Genomic DNA, 19,278 nt, shown 5'->3' with positions numbered 1-19,278 from the left:
AAGAAATGTGCTGTTTACCTGTGCAAAGAAAGAAACAACGAAAGAAAAATGTCTGAGGACTTCAGTGTTGAGGAAGAGCATGAGTTCTTTGCCGAGCTGAATGCAAAGTAGAATACACCGGACCCGTCCTTCAAAACGGGCAAAAAGAAAGGCTGCATTTCGAGCGTATAATGAAGAGTCTTCCAATCCGAACAGGTCTTGGCACCAAGGTATGATGTAATCAGCCAACAAACCTGGCCTTGGGAGGATGCAGCCTATAAATTTGAACTCAGCATATGTCATGTATAGTAAACCACTGAACCAGTGGTTTAACCTGTATAGATTAGACTCACCTGGTTCAGTGGCTGTGTAGAACAACTTACACCGGTTACCGTCAGGGGCTAGGCTGGAAAATACACTGATTATCACAGCTGTTCTGAGATTGTTTTAAGAACTATCTCTCTCTTAGATAATATTTTTAATACCACTGTTTATTTATGTGGGGTAAGGAGGAATTCAAGATGATAAATACAGTATGTTCCAATATCTGCCGTCAATCCCGGTACTTGCTGCTGACCTTCCTCTGTTCTCTATGTTTTACTTCAAAAAGCGAGAAGAGCAACAAATTGGCTTCTTGTTGCTGATTTGTAAGAAATCGAAATTGGGTTCATGGTTGATACGTTCGCCAGGTCAGCATGACCAGAATACTTCATTATGGTTACAGCATCTCTCCCCGTGGCGTCTGCGGAAACTACATGGTCAGCTCTGCAACTACCAGCAACAACTCAAAAATATAAAACATCTAGAGATTTGTTTAAGCCCATAAATATAACTATGATGAACAGTTGCTTATATCTCTTACAAGGAAAGTACTGTTGTTTGAAAAACGACAGTACTTGGACACAACTGTGTTTTCTAGTTCCTAATGTACATAACAAAAGTGTTTGGTTCAACCTACTGCTATGAAGCAGGTTTTTCGACCATGACCATATCTATCCAGGCTCAAAAAGAGCACCTTGATATGTGCTTGAGAAAAACCCAGGTTTCAAAGTCTTGCAGGGCTGCATAAAGCCCACTGCTCTCATTAAGGCATAAAAAATAAAAAACCCTAAGCAACGGTCAGTTCAGGTGTTTTATAGAATATGTGAATCACGAAATTCTGTATATACCAACCTGAATGATTGTTGTTCTCTACTTCAAAAAAACGCTTAAGATTTTAAAATGGAAACATTTTAAAATCTAAATATTTAAAAATTCAATGTATAACATGGATGCATAAAAACCTAATTTTTTTCAGTGATCAATTATGTTTAAAGTGACAGATTATAAATAAAAATGTCTCCAGACTTTTACTGGTTGTTGATTTTCTTTATTCGGACCCCACCGATTTTTAATTGCTTATCCCTGATATATACCATCACCTCTGCTCTCAACTGCTAAGACAAAAGCAGGATCTATTGAGTTAATCTATTGCAATCCATTGAATCGGGCTGGAGCAGAAGAAGCTGACTACATGCTTGCTAACTAAAACTGCATTTTAAAGTCCTCTATTCAAAGACGTCTATACAAACATTATGATTCAAACTATGTCCCACATCCAAACGATTAGTATGAGCCTTTTAATTAGGCTTGAATTAAGTCTGTTTATTAACAAGCTTTAACATCTCACTGTATCTTCGGTGTGCAGGACTATTCCCACTATCATCTGTTTGACCAGCTACTACCGTTTCCAGCTGGGTGGAGCAAAGTTGTGAAAGATTCGGGCTCATAGATGAATGTGGCTCAAATGTGTCTGGAAGAGGTGATATACGGGCCTGATCAGAGTTTCCACCTGATCACGTTGGGCCACGTTTGCCGGCAGTGAGAACAGGGCCTTAGTAGCATTTTGAGTAAAAGCAACATCAAAAACAAAACACAATACAAGTCCAAAACGTGATGTTTCGGTAGACATTACATTACAAAAAAGACCACTGAGGTGAGAGAATAATGTCCTAATGTCTGAATCAAGTAAAATATGTTGAAATGTAAATTAAAACTGATTCAAAAAACTTATATTTAAAAAATGGAGATCATGGAATTGCTAAATGACAAGAAGGAAATGGGAGTGGGATGACTGGGAAAAGGAAAAAGTGAGATAGGAAGGGTAAAAGATGTTTATCAGAGATGATAGAAAGGTTATCAGAGCTAAATACGTAGTATTTAAAGAAAACATGTTACAAGGAGAAAGATCGGAGCATATGATCACCACCTATTAGTGCAATGACCCTAAAAATTATTCCAGGGCCACGATGATTAAGGCATTTAAATGTACCTAAATGGCCAAGTCAAAACCTACTGGTAAGCTAATCTAATCTGTGGGAATACTTGAAAATCGATGCTCTACCCAAACAACCTATAGCGCTATCCTCTAGTCTCATTGCATGTCTCTAAGGAGCTACAGACGACCCAGTGGGGTTGCACAGCGCCGGGCTGCTTTCTGCTGTGCCTGGCGCTTAGGGCGGCTTTCTGCATCCAGGAAGCCAGCGGGGCTTCTGATGAGCTTGGGGTGTTCTGTTCAGGTTGAAATCACCTGACAACATGGATATAAAGAGAAGATACGGGAGAATAACGGCTTGGTTTACGAGTGAATGGCCAGGTGTTTAAACCTGTAAAATAAAGGCAAGCAGAGAGCGATGCAGGAAGAAAAGCGGCAGAGATGGAGCGGATTTGCCTCACTCACTTAATGCACTGCTTATGACAGCTAAAGGGGAAAGTGTGCTGGAAATTGGTGAGGAGGAATTACCAGTGTTATACCGCTTGCCATCTTACAAATGAATACCGTTTAGCCTCGGCATATAAATGAGTGGATTTTTGCTCGGAGACGAAAAGGGAATGCAGCCGAATGAGAGACAGAGGAAGGCAAAGTGGTGGTGCAAGCAATCAGTGTGCTGGTGTGTGTGTGTGAGGCTCTGCAACCCAGCCCCCTGAAATTATGCAAGCAAGTAACAATGAGCAAATTGAACCTCCACACGGTGAAACACACACAAACACGCACACACACATGGGCCCGGTGCAAGGTCAGGCTCAAAGACAAGGCAGTAGGGGCGTTTTAGCAGTGGGTGGGAGCGAAAAACAGATCATGATAAATTGGCTCGCATTTTACAAAACGCTGCCCTTAATGCACCTCGGCTAGCCGTGCCCGCTAGCCCGACGCTGGGTCCCGCTTTAATAGCAGCAGCTAGCCATTTGTGATATATGAAAACCAGGCGGTGGCACTAATTGCGCAATTACAAGGCGGAAGCAACGTTGTGTCATGCCAGCATGGGGAGCAGAGAGAGAGGAAAGGGATGGAGGAGCGGAGAACCCGGGCCCAATATTCATCTCCCTTTATTCTTTTGTACTTCTCTCCTCTCCCAGATGCATCCTCCATCTCTTTTCCCTTTTGCAGAGTGCTTTGGCCGACTGAACTGTGCCCCTGTAGTTCATTGAGAGGTGGAGTAAGTGTGCCAGTTTCACTAATCCGCAGGGAGCAGAACAACTGTGAATATGTGAGAAAAGAGTGCGACGAAATGGGAGGGAGAGAGAAGTGGTGAGAGAGCCAGGAAGGAAAAATTTGTCTTGCGCGTCAATGAAAGGACAATTTATTAGGAGCTGCTCAGGGAGACAGAATATTTTGCCCCAGTGCTTTACGGACTGTCTGGATGAGGAATGGGAGCATATTAGCACTGTGCTGGGTCCCGAGTCTTGAAGAAGCAGCTGGAAGCTGGCACAGCCTGCAGAAAAGACCCCCTTCAGGGTCGAAGGTCTGGGATGGAGTACAAGAGAGGAGGCTGGGTATGGAAAGTTTAAGTTAAAACTGTAAAATGCATATCTGCATTTAACTCAAAGCTCTCAAAGTCCAGAAATAGGCCAAATAAGAAAGGAGGAAGACATAGTAAAGATCTCAAGGATTCAACCAAACAGGGCTTTGCCAAGGACTAACAGCTTTATACAGGATACCCACAATACCCCTAGACCAAACAGTACCCAAGAATAAATTGGGTTGCACCACCAATCATTCCATTTTCAGTCACAAAAGACATTTCATACATAGCGCTTAAACTGGCCCCATAGCCAGAATTTCGAAAATTATTGCCAGTGTTGTATAGTGAAGAAGTAAAAATACTTCACTACTGTACATGAGTATATTTTGGAGTACTTTATACTTTCCAAGAGTATCAATTTTTTTGAGAACTTTCACTTTTACTTCACTACATTTACAAACATAATTGCATACTTTTACTCCGATACATTTTCAATGTTTGGTGTTTTGACCCCACCTACTGACTACAAAGTCGAGTCTTGCCTGGGCTTTTTCATCAACACCAATAGGATACGCCTTTTTCGCAAAGTCAGTCTAAATGTATCCTACACTTGGTTGTGTGCATTATTTTAAATGAATTTAACCTTTAAAGTTAACTAAAATGTAAAAAAAAATGTCACCCAAACTGCACTTACTTTTTACTTATACTTTTCACTACGTTACTTGAGTACATCTATTTTTACAGTAATTCTTATACTTAAGTACAAGATATTTCAGATACTTTGTATTTTTTACATATATACTCTAATAATCCCAGAGGGAAATGACTTCTCTGCATTTAACCCATCCCCTTGGGGAGCAGTGGGCTGCCATTGTGAGGCACCCGGGGAGCAAGGGTCTTGCTCAGGGACCCAGAGTGGCAGTCTTTCAGTCAATGACTTGGACTTTTACCAAAGTCATATTTTGGAGAGGTACTTATACATTTAATTGACTCCGAGATTTCAGTACTTTATGCAACACTGATTATTGCACAATTAGTTGACAGTTGTTCATGTATTAAATGGCTAGCTACTGCTATTAAAGCAAAACTCAATGTTGGGCTGGTGGGTGGGTCACATTACTTGAGCCTGCACAATCAAAATAACCGTGGCAGTACTTGTCATCTTTTTTTACTTTTTAAATATTAGTCCAAACTAACATCTGATGTTACAGTTACAAAGGTCGACTCCTCAAACAAATTCTCCGTGCTTAGCTTTAAAGGCTTAAAATGTTTAACAGGGGTTAAAACAGTTTTGAACCTCAAAGGTTTCCCCTCATATTGTTCTTGATATTTGTTTATTTTAATGAGTTGTCAAAAGGGCAATACTGTCTTCTCCAGGGGTATGGGCCAAAGATTACAACTCTCTTTTCACCACTTAAAATATTGGTAAATGTCAATTACATGGATGTTATAAGATAGAGGGAAACCTCTAAAGTTTTATAATTGTTGAAAAGAAAATTGAAATTAAACAAACAGATAAGGATGATGATTTCTTGCTAAGACCAGATTCTGGTGTTCCGTGTCCCTTAGTTTTTTCCTTAGTCTTTATTTTAACACAGTGATTTGCTAAACATGCCCTGTGATAGAAGGGTGACCTGTCCAGGGTATACCTCAACTCAATTACTTGCTAAATTGTCCATATGGGAAAACTTCAGTGTTTACAGAGGTACAAAAGACTTTATTAGGGTTCTTAATTTTTTTTTACTATTGAAGCATAATGTCCTGCACCTTTCAGGTGTATCTGCTGTTTATTTGCGACACCTGAATCAAATAATCAGGTCATTAGCTTGACTTTTGAGAGCTTGACAACACACTGAGGATGAAATTAAGCCATTTACCAGTTACTTACATAAAGGTGTAGTGCTCTGGACCAAGAGGGCCAGAATCAACTAACAATGGTTGAACTAGGGATGTTTTTGTCTGTTGATTGCAGGTTTTACTAATGTATGTATCTTATTTATCACCCTTCACAGACGTAGAGGTCACAAAGTGCTTCACAAAATTACAATACAAATAAATATACATTTAAAGTCAAAAAAGACATAGTCGTAAAACACCCCTTAATCTACTAGAATAAAAATGCTTTCTTAAGCAAAAAGGTTTTTGGTTCGCTCTTAAAAACATCAACAAAATCAAGTAAGCTCAAGAAAAGCTGGAGATCGTTCCAGAGCTCCGGGGCGACGCCTAAAAGGATCTCCACTGGTCCTCTGACGAGTATGAGGGACCATGAGCAGGTTCAGGTCCTTAGACCTCAGCCTCCAAGAGGGGGTGTAAGGACACAGCAAGTCTCTAATGAAGGAGGGAGCCTGACCGTGAAATGCCCTAAAGGTCAGTACCAGGATTTTAAACTGGAACCGAAAAGAGACTATGAGCCAATAGAGAGCTTTTAGAATCGGTGTAAGTAAGTATTAAATATTTGGTAAACTCTCTCCAGCAAGAATGTAGCAAGAATGCACATCCCTTGAGTTCCCATGAAGGGAAACTTCTCTTCCAGAGTCTCTTTTTTGATTATCTTTATGTTGTATCTGCTGTTGAACCACAAGGATATTTATTTAGGGGCAACGTAAAAATCTCTGTAACCCAAAGACCAGGATAACACATGTTCTGGCCTATATGTCTCTAAATTAATATATCCTTGTGGAAACGCATGTCCACACAAAGACATTTCTCCAAAATCAATTGATTGGGTTGCATGTTGTTGTATTACTGTAAGTCTTTTAGAGTTTTAGTTTGTAAGCTTTACCAATGTGGATCTTTTTTCATGAAGAATAAATGCATTATCAAATCATTTTTCCAGGTGCTGGAAGAGTTGATTGCCTCATTTAATCTCAAAGTAACATCTGAGTAGTTTCTACTGCTCAAGGGTCTTGTTCAATTCTTGTTTAAGTCTTCAGTCTTGTCCTCAGCCTGAAAAGATGGCAAAAATGAATTAATTTTGTTCTATTATGTAAAAAAAAAAAGCTATAACCTTCTGTCTTTGTTGTCGAATGTGTCCACTGTTCCAAACCCACGTTATTCTGATCAACTTTTAACCCAAGAACACCTGATGTAGAAGCTAAAACTGAAAACTGTATGGTGAAGTTATCTCGCAGAGCGGCAGTATGTTTACCAACTCCCCTGGTGCTGAGCGAGATTATTATTGAATCCCACTATGGCTGGCCTGACAGACAGCAAAACAGTGGGGGCGATGCAGCAAACAACACCTGTGCACATCACAGCGGATAGCTGTCCCAGGGTAGAGCTAACATTAGCATGCTGCTGTAAACACAAGCCAAGCAGGTGTCTCATCATTCATTAGCAGCGGCGGTGCTTTGATTGCTTTTAAGTGAGACAATATATAATATATCGCCATGCACATAAATGTGACAGAGAGAGTTAGGAGTTAGGAAGCCGTGTTTCCTCGGCAAATGGCTTTTGACTGACCTGCATTAACCTATTGATAAGTATTATGACTGTGCAATATTGTGCACAGCAAGCAGGTCAGAGGAACAGCATTGATTATGTGGCTAATGTGTTTAAACACAAAGTGAATGGTCAATTCCTAAAGTCCACTTTTACAGTCTCAGAATTAACTTTATTGAAGTCTATTTATAATGAGTCATTGTTTTTCAGAAAAACTCTGAGAATGCATTTGACTAAAAACACAACCATCTCTACAAATATTCATGTAAAAGTATACATATAACTCCCAGGTAAATGTTTTACTCTTAGAGGTTGGATAACTTGTCTGCGTTCAATGACTTGTTCAAATATAAAGGTAGATCTTGTGTAAGTTTTAAATTTGCATGTAAAAAGCATAGAAAAGTGTTGATAAAAATTGTACAGTAATCTTTAAATGTGTTTAGTATGTTTTAATGGCATCTTGACAAATACTGTAATAAACATTGAATATTTTTCATAGCTTGGTTGGTTATTTGCAGTTTTTTTTTCTCTTATAGTTTACCCTAAAAGGTGTAAACCGAACTACAGTAAGTTTTAAAATCTTGATCATGTGTTTAATGCTAGGTTTTCAAATAATAGCTCTAAAGTGGATAGCTCTGCAGCTCTTTTGGAGCTACAGTAAAATGCCGTTTTTGTCTCTCGACAAATTGTGTTACCTCTTCTATTTTGACTTGAATAAACAAGATAATTTAAAACATGTACAGGTTTCAGTCCAACAACAGAACCCTAATCTGATCAAAGGTAATTAAATGCAGGCTTACACTAGGAAGTGTAAGATAAACTAAACTAGCATAAACAAAGGTATGACACACAAATAAGTTTAATGTATGGGCTTAACTAAACCAAGCTTAACTATCCTAAATAAGGCCATGGTACTGTAGGCTAAACTGACCTAAGCCTACATTTAAACCAGGGGTCTTCAATTTTTTCCAGGCCAAGGACCCCCAAACTGATGGCGAATTGGAGCAGGGACCCCCTGATTATATGTTGATTATATATATTTTATTATATTGTGTTATATCAAACTGGTCCTATAGTAACTCTATAACAAAAGTAATTTTCCCCTGGGATTATTAAAGTATTTCTGATTCCTGGCTGATAAGACAGGTGTTGTGAATGAAACGGTTGCCAGTTTGAAAGAGCTTCTGTGTGTCACTGAATGTGTGCATTGATGACTGAAAGACATCTTCTGCCTCCATTTATCTGTTTACTAAAGTGTGATGAATTCATAATAATGTGGATTTAAAGACATTTCAATTAGTGGAAACAATTACAGGGGGAAATATTTAAAAAAAAGTCTAATCAAGCAAAACTTTCGCGACTCCCATGCAGTACCCCTCTGGACCCCCTAGGGTTCGTGGAGCCCCTGTTGAAGACCTCTGATTTAAAGGCATACTATGCAACATTTTTCAGTTAATTAATCTGTTCCATAACGTTTTGGATGATTAAATGAGTCATTTCAGGTCGAACATAGGTTTTCTCTGCCACCCTGGTGGTCTGTAGGGGAAATACAGTACTTGCAATTGCAGGAGCCCTCGGCCCGCACCCACAGGCTCAGAAGTCTTGTGCATCGTGAGAGTCGGTCTTGCTTTACGGCGAGAACTGCTACACACCCCCAGTGAAAGGCGTGCTCGTTGCTAGCGCAGTGGCGATATTTGTGCAGTTATCATGGCGGAACCAGCGAGAAAACAGCAAAAGCCCATGTCGGAGCAGGAAACTCCAACTTGGCTAACTACAATCTTTGTTATTTAGACACATGCATAACAAATAATGCATGAAAACATGCTAAATTTTCAAACTCGAAAATTGGAACAAAATAGTCACTTACGGCAGTAGACATGGTAATTCGTTGCGTTCGCCTGTCTGCTAAGCTCAAAACAACCGCGCCTGGCTTGACGGAGAAACCAGGAGAACAGCTGAGCATATTTAAGACAGTGCACTTTTACTTTCGCCCTCTGGGGGGGAGCCTCGCTGGAAAATCTATCTATTGATCTAAACGTTACAAATTTCTTTTATCTTAGCGCTTCTTTCCTTGGCTAATAAATAACTAAATTAAGCTAAGCCTAAGTAGGATGTCCACAGTTAGGTAAATAAAACTATACTAACTTAATTAAAGACAGCCTAAACTAAAGGCTGGTACCTTGTATTGATGTCGCATCAGGGGGATATCAGTATCAGCTAAAACTCAAAGCTGAGATATTGATCTATTATCGGAAATAAAAAAGTAGCATCATGAACCCCCCCTCGCTACTAATAAGCAAGCTATATAAGTAAGCCCAAATGACAAATGAATACAAGAAATCTAACCTAAGCTAAGGCAATGCTTATCTTTGCTGTATGTTATTTTTATTTGTTTTAGCTTTAACTTGTAATCAGATAAAGTATTTATTGTATCCTAAAAACACCCACTATTTGCTTAAAACCATTATTAAAACCTAAAAATACTCTTGTGAAGTCATATTTCTACTCATGGGGGGGTGTTGATTGAATGCATTGTCTTTAGATGGCCTTAGAACATACTATTTTTTATAATTAAGGAAGTAGGTTGTCAGTGTAAAGTGTAGAAGCGACTGTTGCAGCATGATTACAGCAGTAATTGTTATTATTTATTTATCTTTGTTTGCTTTTAAAGCATTTGGTTAATTTCCCAGAACTAAAAAAAAAAATGCATCAGAAAACAGATGGTCATGAGCACCATTTCTCAGCCCTTCCTCATCCGTCCCAGCCGGTAAGGCTGACTCCCCTGGCAAACCTCGTGCCAGTGTCTCAGTGGATCTCCGCTGTGATTACCAAACCGCTCTTCCTATTTATCTCCCCCTGTTCAACTGAGTTGCGGTTAGCCAGCAATGCTGCCGTGACCTCCGCTGGGCGCACATTAATTTCACCTTGCTGTTTTCCGCGGTGTCGATTAATAAAAAGTGACTAGGTTTTCAGCAAATGAACGCGCTTTGATAAATGAGGGCCCTGCGCCTAATTGCTTGGTAAATTAAGAGCTCACAATAGTGGCGGCGATGTGTGCTGCTTTTTAATATTTAAAAACTCATTAAGTATTAGTGTTGGGCTGGCAGCATACTGCGATCACCTTTAGGTGCTGTTAATGGTCATGTGTGTTTTCAGGTTGGAGGTGGAGCAGCTGATCTGATCAGAAACAGCAGCTTTTCTCTTTAGAAACACAATCTTAATCCAAACCACTGTCTTCTAAGCCAAGGGGATTAAAATAAAATGTCCCATAAAAGATTCAGTTACTTATTGAGACAATTTCACATATAGATTGGAAATCTTTTGTGTTGTACCTTGATCTTTTTTATGAATAAAAAGAAAGTAAAATAACTGAGTCATTAAAAGACAGTGAAAATCAGCTTTTTTACTGAGAAAAGGTTGGGACACGCTACCACCTTACAGCTAGTGTTACTCTCCTTATCTTAAATATTATTAAGGACTAAATGCTGTAAAAATAGCCCTCTAGCTTTATAAAAAAAAAAAAAAAACGTCCATTGGCAACGCTGCCACCTCTTCAGCAAAAAGTGTCATTACTGGCTGTCTTAAAAGTCACAAAGGCTACGTTCACACTGTAGGACATGATCCTCAATTCAGATTTTTTTGTGAAATCCAAATTTTTTTAGTGTTGCCGTTCACATTTCCAAATATATGCAACTTGTATGTGATCTCCTGTATGAACTGCAGTCATATGACGCAAGTGTCCCCCATGCACAGTATAGGACTCAATGACGTCACAGGCCAGCGTGCTCCATGTTTACGGAAATATACATGGATGGTCGTGCCGAAAGAACATCTAGCAATCTTTCCCAACCATAAAACCAAAATTTTTTCAAGATGGTTAAACATAAATACTGCTCTTCGCTTCATTGTCTGCCATTGTTGTTGTTTTACTTGCCGATTCTTCATAGTAAGACCCAGAATAGTGATCTTTGTTGGGAATTAATGGCGTTCAGGTTGGATGAATGCAACCTGGCTGTTCAGAGACAGGTCGCTTTTGAAAAGATCAGATTTAGGACCAAATAGCTAACTGCCCTGGGTTGCATTGGAAAAAATCAGATCTATGTTGTTCAGATAGCCATGAAAAGATTGTATCCAGGTCGCATATGGGCCAAAAAATCGGAATTGGGTCACTTCAGGCTGCATTGTGAACATAGCCTAAAAGTCTCTTGATACCGTCATTACCTAATTTACATATTTAGTAACACCTGTTTTGGCAAGACAGAAAGTGATTGAAGCAATTGCAGTAAATTTAAAGCTGAAAATTTCCTATTTTGAAGTATTTAATATTAATTGTCAGTGTTTTAGAGGGAGGAGCTCACAACAGCCCTCAGTGCTCATTAAAGATGGTGAAATTAAAATGATCTTTTTTTTTTTACTTCTCATCGGACTCTCCAACAAGACTGGAAAGATTTGCTTGAATTGTCACTAGTCACTCTTTAAAAACCGAAAAGAACAAAAAACATTTAAGGGGTTCTGAAAAGTCGCTAAATATATCGACAAAGCAACTACGTTTATTGGTCTTCCACCACACTTAGCCTTGCTTTGCTCCAAGGCATTGCTGGGTGGTCGGGCTCAACTAAAGATCTGTTTCAGTTGCGGGAATCCAAATTTCTGATTGTTCCTCATACTTCCATTGGATAAGCATCACGTCTTTTTATGTTTGCTCATCTCCCCCTGCGCAGCAATTCTATTCAGGTTCAGAAAGGACTATCTAAACACTACCAGGATGGTAACTTTGTGTATATAGCCCTGTTTTATTGACATCAAAAGGTTTGGGGACTCTTTTTGTCTTCACCGGAAAATAAAATATATTAGGTGCCTTTAAGCAGAAGTCTAATACTTCATATCACTCTAGGCAAGGAAAGGCAAGGCAAGGCAAATTCATCTGTATAGCACAACTCAGTACAAAGAAAATGCAAAGTTTATGTATTTGGGCAAAAATGGCAGGTCCTCGACTTAGTGATCGTGACGAAAATTATAATTATTTTATTTTTACTGATTAACGGCAAATTCATTAAAGCTACCGTGTGTAATAATTACAGGGATATACAGTCAGAAATGTAATATATTATACATAACTATGTTATTTATCATCATCTACGAGCTCAGCCTCTTAACCTTAATATTTGCGTTGCCTTAGAATTCGTTATTTATAATTACATAGGAGCGGGTCTCGCAGCCATGGAGGCAGACATCTTTGCGCTACGGCAGCGCAGAGCCAACAAACTAGTGATTGCGAGATCGCCCATTACGCTCGAAAGTAACTACGGTAAGTTGAGAGAGATGAACTGAGACGGTACTGAACACACAGACTAATGAAATACTATCTGTAAAATTATCTATGTAAACAAACCTCATCACTTGAGAAGGTAGGTGATGCGGACGTCGTGGAAGACATTTTGTCCCGTAACGCTCGCCGTACTGTTGGGGGGGAGAAGCGGTGGGGGGGAGATGTTCATGTTGCTGCGGTCTGCAGTCTGGACGTTAGATGTCACTGAAAATTACATACTGTAGCTTTAAAGATTAAAAAATGCAGAAACAAAAAAGAACATTAAAAACAGTTGGACTTAAGAAAATAAAAATGTTGAACTAATGATGTTCCACACTTTTACGTTTTTCTGGAAGTTTGTTCCAGATAAGTGGAGCATAGGAACTAAATGCTGCTTCTCCATGTTTAGTTCTGGTTCCAGGTATGCAAAGAAGGCTGGAGCCAGAAGACCTTAGTGGTCTGGAGGGTCTCTAAATGTTTTAATCATATAACATAGTGGTGAGGGCATAATGATGATAGCATAATGTACAAGTATCCTTCTTTTTGCAAAATTGCACAACGACGGTCAACCATACGTTCATTCCAGCAGCAAAAATTCGAATGCTTGGATCCTGCAGGCAAATAAACACCATCAAGCATAAATTCATACCAAGACCCAAACGCCATGCAGCTTTTCGAATTAGGAGCAGAAGAGACGAGCGAGCAAGAGCAGGCAAAATCTTTAAGTATTTATTTCCTTTCCACACATGAACAGGGACGTAATCCTCCAAATGTATTTAGTGGCGTTATGGATTTGTTGTCGCTTAATTTGCATGACAACACCCCACCTTTCACAGCAGGCAAACTGCAGCTCTGATACCATCTTTATTATTATTGAGCCGTAATGTGCTCTGCACATGTTAGTGTGGGGATTGAACAAGTTGAGCCTGGAGAAGCACCAGACACTCGGCTTACTGTGATGGATTGCTCTCAGTAATTTCTCCTTATTATGATTGGCCAAGATCAATATTTTAACACTTCGGTTCTGGTCTTCAGTACAGTACTTAGCATGTATTATTCATGACCTTTATCAGCAAGGAGGGAGGCGGGGGTGGGTGGGCCGTGCAGGCAGAGGAGCTGACATTTTTCAGACCGAGGCTCGCTCCGTCTGGGATGTGAATACAACTATGTGATGAAACATATGCCAGAAAAAAATAAAAAATAAATCTAGTTGAGTGTTTTTTATACAATGTTTGGGTATTTAATTAGGTTGAATCTAATGTGTGAAACAAATAAGGGAAAACAAAACAGGGATACATTTTTCTAAAATACATTTCCTCTATTTTAAATTGGCTTCGCATTTCACAGTAAAATTTATTTTTGTCCCGCTTGAGAAGTAAACACGCATGATCAGTCGTTACTTACACCCTGTCTTTGTAAGTTAAGCTATTCTCTGTGTAACTTTTGATCCAGTTATCGCCTTTATTTGAGATTTACTGTTACCTGAAAATGTCAGATTTGTAGCTGAATGAGTCCTGTTACACAGAGCGCTGCTTTACTACGGTTAGCTCTCCTTAAACACGACAGCTAGTTAAGCTAACAGTAGTTTTTAGGTCGTTAAACAGATTTGACACTTATCCGATCAGACATTTTTTGGTTCTCTAACGTAGCACCTAATCTAGAGGACTTAATATGGCCTTTTTTTAAAAGTCAATGGATCAACTCAAAGAATTCTTAATCTAAAAGTGGGTAAAAGTTACACATTGTTGCTTTAATTTGACTTGTGTATATATATGTTACATTAGCAGTTAAGCATGGTTTGTTTACCGTGTTTTCTTGGGCTGTGTTACGCCATTTTATATGAGTGTTCGATTATCAAGTGGATGAAAAAGTAGTGGATTAAAAATGTCCCTGAATGCAACTTCTTTCTAGGATTTAGTCTAGGTTGAATATTGCCTTGTCTTTATTCAATGAAATCTCAGTCTGCTGGTCCAATCTGGTGTGTTGTTGCCAGTGTCTTTTAGAGGTGCTAAAATTGGAAGTTACAGGTCTCACAAGTTTCACACTGGTGATCCAAATGTCACAGCTGTTTATCAAAACTATACATTAAAAAATAAAACATCTAGAGTGCAGCAGATCATTTTCTTTATCAAGGGTCAAAAACATATAACTATTTACTTCTTAGTTCTAAGACAGGAAAGAATGGAAGAGGATAAGGGCCACTGAAAAAATAAAAAAAGTTAACTGATTTTTTAATTTTATTCCAGTATATGAGAAAAAGTCAGAATTTTTTCTCAGAATTCTGACTGAATCCTGAAAGCTAATAAGCATGTTAGAATCAAGCCATCAAGACATTTTCCACCAATGTTTCACTGGCCCTCCCAAACAACTCACATCTTTGTCAGTGATGCTGATTGCTCCTACATCTCATCCTTCATTGTGGCCATGTACATTAAGATCTAAAATTCTGAGATTTATGTCAGATTTCTGAGATTAAAGTCAAAATTCTGAGAAAAAAGTCAGAATTCTGAGATCAAAGTCAGAATTCTCAGAAAAAAAACAGAATTCTGAGATCAAAGTCAGAATTCTCAGAAAAGTCAGAATTCTGAGATCAAAGTCAGAATTCTCAGAAAAAAAACAGAATTCTGAGATTAAAGTCAGAATTCTCAGAAAAGTCAGAATTCTGAGATCAAAGTCAGAATTCTCAGAAAAAAAACAGAATTCTGAGATTAAAGTCAGAATCCTGACTTTTTTCCCATGTTAAATGCAAATAATATTTAAAAATCAGTTAACTTTTTTTCAGTCTCCCTAATCCTCTTCAGTAGGAAAGAATTGCGCAACAACATAAATTCTTCTCTGCGTTCTATTTCTCATTAAAAAAGAAGCAAAACAAGGATGAACATTTGTGAAGCTTTTGAGCGTTGGTGCTGTCTGAAGGCATTAAAGAGATTCAGAACCTTTCCTTCTGCATACATTAAACTTTTAGCAACTGGCAAGCAAACAGCAAAACGGAACATTGGAACAGGAGCGAGTGAAGGAGAGATCGACACCTATGGGCACCTATGTACCTATCTTCTTTAATATTGGAGTCCTTTTAAAATTCTGAGTGTGAAAATGCTGCTAAATTTAGGGAATACCCAGTTTAACTGCATACTGTGATACTACATCTATGATGTGTACAAAAGATAACAGCAAGGTACAAACAAACAAGTTAAGACACTTACCTTGGAAACCTGGCACACAATGTATTATGAAGCAATGCTGAGCAAGCTCTGTGCTGGTGGCGACAGTTCAATGGTATATTTATACTCAGTTGGTCTTGCGTCCGATTATATTGACCATAAGTTGTGGTGACACCAGAGCAGAGCTTGCATCTTGAAGGTGTTGAAACCTTCTTCAGTGCAGCCGAGCATCTTGCCTTGAATTTCTTGACGAAACTGCTACCGGTATATTTCTTTTGTCAATCAAGCACAGTGCAATGCATCTAGTTCATCTGACGGCTCTGCAACGGTAATCTAAAAGCAATGTGAACTATCATAGCAGGTGCTGGTGTCACAAAGTTTGTAAAACACGTTTATCTCACTGCCAAACCTTAAGGCAAAGTCTGATATCCCTCTGAGCCGATGACTCACTCGTGATTCTCTGTCAACTCAAAACTGCTTCAGCGCCTGATTTTAAGAGCATTTTTGTGTCTGTATGATTCATAGGTCTGAGTTAAGTGACTTCACAAACCGCTCCTCTGGAAAGGTTCACGCACTGAGTGAAAAATGAGAGAATAAGCAGCAGAAGGCCGAAGATAAATTTAAGAGATCCCAGAAAACTATTTATCAAGATCACTTTAAGAGATTATAAGAAAAGTCTGGCTGCTTGGAAAGAAAGTAACTAAACAACTTTAGGATGAAAACTTAGGAATGACTCATAAGTTTTGCAAAGTATGTGTACTTTATCTTGCTTTTACAAAAAATGAAGCATTTGTTGCCTTTTTGACAACTGTAACTGTAAATCTTCAAATGAATGAGTTCGTAAAACAAGAAGATGAAATTCTTCCTGTTGTAACTACATGAGAATTCTTACATTTCATTAAAGCATTCCGCATCAGAATTATTCAAATTGACTGAAATTGAGAGAAATTTTGGTTATGTAATATAAGTGAGTTTAAATCTTGTCACACAGTTAATTAAACCATTGCAATTTTAATAATTACACTTGAGGTAATTTAAAGGAGAAAATAACTGATTTATTGCTGTGGGGGGTATTGTAAAGCAGGCCTAAAAAGCAACTTTAAAGCAACTCTACGTAACTGTTGACCCATGTATAAGCTTAATTTGAGACATTTTAAATGGAATTTCAGGTTAATATTGGTGCATAGTGATCCTTTTCTCAACAACATGCCTTTGTAATGGAAGAGGGCCTTGAACTTCCCTAAGATATCACAGCTAACTAAGCTAAAACGTTTTAGCCAACAAAACAGATTTAAACCAGAATGGGTTTTGAAATCTTGTGTTTAATTTTAAAGCTTTTGACTGTGTTACATTTTCATTAACAGCAATATCCCCTATAATGATTCTTTCTCCCTCATGCTTAAAAGGAGATCTTTAGATAAAAGTCTACCTATTCCCCATAAAATCTCAGCTGAACTTGCTGGATGATTATTAGCTTGTCTCACTCGCCCCTCTGCATTTGATTTCTGGTTTTCAAGGATTATAAAAAGTAATAATAAAAACATCCAGGACCAGTGATGGGAGTAACAGCGTTACGCCGTTACCTTTTTTAGTAACGAGTAATCTAACTAATTACTTTGACTGTAACTATAACGCAGTTAGCATTGCGGACACCCCGTTACTGCGCATTACTCAGGTCGCACAATTAACCTTTTTTTCATGATAGGACTCGTGCGCACGTTGTCATGAGAGAGGGGAGGATGAGATTGGCTGATGTATAGTGAGATTCCGTCTGTCAGTTGGGTAGGTGGGTGTTTCTGCTGGCGGGTGTTAACGTACAGCACACACAGAGAGATGGAGAGTGAGGAGGACTCCAGCAGCAAAACAACGTTTTCCAGATGGAAATACCGGTGTTACGTCGAGCTGCGTTTCCCCATCGGATACGGTTTCCCCTGCATCTCCGCACAGCGCAGGCGGCACGATTCACCGCGCAAGCGACAGGAAATTCGCGTAACAGCCGCCATGTGCTCGCGCCAGAGGGGGACTACGGAGAGCGTGAACGAGCAAATGTTAGCCTATATGGAGAAAGGGTGAAATCCGGACAGACAGACAGACAGACAGACAGACAGATAGACAGATAGACAGATAGATAGATAGATAGATAGATAGATAGATAGATAGATAGATAGATAGATAGATAGATAGATAGATAGATAGATAGATACCGGGGTGTGAGGGTTACCGGAGCGAGAAATGCAAAAGTAATGCAATAGTAACTCAGTTAGTAACTCAATTACTTTTTGGGAGAAGTAACTAGTAACTATAACTAATTACTTTTTCAAAGTAACATGTCCAACACTATCCAGGACACATTTTAAATCAACCATGTTCCAGAAGTCATAACTGTGGCTTAAAGGTAAGTAGCTCGCCTTCTTCCCTTTCTTCTCCATTCTAAATAAAACTCTGACAGTGTTGCATGTGTGTATACAGATCTCTATGAGCAACACCTAATATCCATAGAGAAGCATTAATGAAAGTATAATGGTGTGGGAAGTTGTGTGGGTTGGATGTCTGGTTCTTGCAATTCTACCAATTACTAGTTTTGTCTGATTCAAGAGGGAAAGTTTAGTTTATATAATGTTTGTGTTTTAAATCACATAACCAATCCTGTAACCATTTGCAGAGAAATCAATAACATTGTGTCTATGCAATATAAGTAGAGGTATATACCTTAGTGTCAAAAATGTAATCCTATCTGTGAATGTAGCTCCAGGTGCATCAAGTAACACATCAAAAGCTCCACTAACATTCTAGCTGAATCCCACAAACCAGGGAGAACAGAGTTCAGGAGAACGCAACGTATCATGGAGCCCCCCCCATCAGATAAAACGTGCCACACTGGTGGCAGGTTTGTGAAGCGGTGAGAGACGCGTCTGGGATTAAGAGCTGTGACATATTCATATCTGACCGGACTTAAAGCTGCTGCCACATGGGAGGGTGTGTCACTATCAAAGCTGCAGGAAATCAGCCAGAGAGGGAAGAAGAAGCAGGCAGAGATAGGGATAAAGAGATACAGAGGTACAGCATTAGCGAGGGGGACCGTGAGAGGAGGAGGCGGGAGGCGGGGGTTGGGGGTAGAGGAGACAGAGCAGTGGAGAGGATTTCTAACAAAGCTTCCCTAACCACGTCTCAAAAAAGAAAAATCCTTTGTACCCTTCTTCCAAAACCCAGCAGCAGCCTCTACCTCAACCCCTGTCACCTTCCCTCCCGGCCCGTGTGTTTAAGTCCCCGCGTGGAATGAATGGGGAGTGTGTCCTGGAAAAGTTTGTCTCGGGGAAGGGCCGTGTTGCCGTTGTAGCTGATTATATCAGTTTCAGCGGCGTGCTGGTAATAGGCTCCTCTCCGAGTGGCCGCTAACCCCGGCAGTCACCAAGAGCTGAATTAATCAGGCCTACTGGGAGCCTCCTCCATCCTTTCTCCACAGGCGAGCCACTCCGACAGTCATTTACCAGCCAATCCCACTGTCAGCTCACTGTCATTTAGGCCCCTTTTATTATACCTTTTCTCTCCCATGTCCTCTGCACAGACCTCACTCTTTCCCTCTTAAACTGGGAGAATGAAAAATATG

This window comes from Cyprinodon tularosa, unplaced genomic scaffold (assembly GCF_016077235.1).
Source record: "Cyprinodon tularosa strain WSP-4 unplaced genomic scaffold, ASM1607723v1 ctg18, whole genome shotgun sequence".
Classification (NCBI taxonomy): domain Eukaryota; kingdom Metazoa; phylum Chordata; class Actinopteri; order Cyprinodontiformes; family Cyprinodontidae; genus Cyprinodon; species Cyprinodon tularosa.
Note: the sequence above shows the minus strand (reverse complement) of the source record.